The following is a 2196-nucleotide window of genomic DNA, read 5'->3' as shown; positions in this document are numbered from 1 at the left end:
TAGCTGTTCTCTTAGTTTGTGATATTCCTTTGTTTTCTGAGCCCTGAAATATGATATGGACATAGGAGAACTAATGTTCAACATCCTTAGCTATCAGTAAAATGCACATCAAGCTATATTGGTTTCATTTCACCCCAGCAAAAAAGGCTAGCAAGAAAATAAACTTTTCTTACTTACCTTTTACCTTTTAAATTCTTAGAGCATTATGTTTCTAGATGCTCCCTGAGCCTTAGAGATGTTCTGTTTTATGATGAGTACCCACAGTCAGTCTTTAGGAGTTCTTTGATCATTTAAGTATCTCTGCATTGATTGCTTCCTGATGAAAAAAGATTGTTTTATAAATTATGATCAGCTTAGACCTATGGGTGTAGATATAAGTATGTAGAAGACAACTAGATCACATGACTATTTAGGAAAATATCAATATTAGATCTTACTCTAGGGCATCTGATCCCAACCATCATGATATTTTCACCAGGTTTATGGTACTAGACCTGAATCTCACCCTGTGGTGCAGATCTGAAATCCAGTTGCTTCAGTTGGTTGCTACCATAATAATCATGCCATTTTTGTACCAATTGGCATATCTTCCCTCATAAGTCAGGTTTGGGGTTTTGCTATTTAATACATTTTTAACATAAAATTGATTTATAGATCAATTTATAGAAGATCAAAAACCAGAAGATAAATATTTATTAAAATTTTAATTATAAGTAACTAAAATGAAAAAAAGAGTTTTCTATCCTGCATTTGCTCCAATGTCTTTGTCTTCTGTTCCTTGCTTTAGGAGAAAACATTACATTGTAAATCTTTGGGATGATGACAAAGACTGATTTCTTCTTCAATGTAACCCCTTTCCAGACATATATGAAAAACAGGGAAATTCAACTTCCCAGAAATTTTCTGTTGTGTTGGGTGGAATGTAGTAAAATCAGAATCTTGAACAGGAAATCAATTTCTTTCCTCTTTCTACTGTAGCTAGAGTTTTCCTGCCTGGCCCACAGTCAGGACAAATCTCTGTCACCCACCAGTCCCACAGCCGCTCAGACCCGACCAAGTAAACACAGAGACCTATATTGGTTACAAACTGTATGGCCGTGGCAGGCTTCTTGCTAACTGTTCTTACAGCTTAAATTAATCCATTTCCATTAATCTATACCTTGCCACATGGCTCGTGGCTTACCGGCATCTTCACATGCTGTTTGTCATCATGGCGGCTGGCAGTGTCTCTGACTCAGCCTTCCACTTCCTAGCTTTATTCTCCTCCTTGTCCCGCCTATACTTCCTGCCTAGCCAATGGCCAATCAGTGTTTTATTTATTGACTAATCAGCAACACATTTGCCATACAGACCATCCCACAGCACTCCCCCCCCCTTTTTTTTTCAAAAAGGAAGGTTTTTAACCTTAACAAAGTAAAATTACATATAATTTGGGAATTTGGGCATAGCTTCTCTTACTACTTCCTGCTGGAGGGGGGCGCTGTATCTTATGGGGAAACAAAGAAAATTTTAGGATCATGGAGTAGTCCGTGAGGCTGTATCATCTAAGCCAGTTGCCTTCAAACCATTTTGGATGTTGGATCATCTGGGCCATGGTGTCATCGGAGACCTTTCAGGTGGTCTTGGCTGGTCAAACCTGATGTATCTTAATCTGGAACAAATCCATAGCCTCTTGCTTCCTGTGGGAACAAAAGCAGAGTCTCCTTTCCAAAGCAACACATCATTAGATCCAAATTTTGAAGTCAAGGTATCTTTAAAATATATATATATATATTGGTTTAACTCAACATCTTTTACGATCAAATGTTTTTCTGCAGTTAAAAATCCCAAAGTCAACACAATCCAGATTCTCTGTGTAATATTCATCTTTACATGGCTTATTTTCTATATTAATTTTACTGTCTCTTTAAAGACTTTACTTTTTTAAACTATGTATTTGTTTATATAACTGTATATATCACCTTTTTTGTCTCTTTCAAGCCTACATATATTTTACACACATTGTAAACTATTACATCTGAATCTGTCTTATTGTGAATCTATTGCTTTAAACTGCAGCAGCTCCGCCCACCTAAGCTTCCCAACATGGCTACATTTACTGCCAGCTCTGAGAGCTATCGGGGGGTGGGGAGTGGGGTGGGGGGGTCTATGCTTTTAGCCAAGCAGCGGGTAGCCCAGAAACCTCTTTTTTTTGTT

The sequence above is a fragment of the Peromyscus eremicus genome, chromosome 1, assembly GCF_949786415.1.
Source record: "Peromyscus eremicus chromosome 1, PerEre_H2_v1, whole genome shotgun sequence".
NCBI classification, from domain to species: domain Eukaryota; kingdom Metazoa; phylum Chordata; class Mammalia; order Rodentia; family Cricetidae; genus Peromyscus; species Peromyscus eremicus.
Note: the sequence above shows the minus strand (reverse complement) of the source record.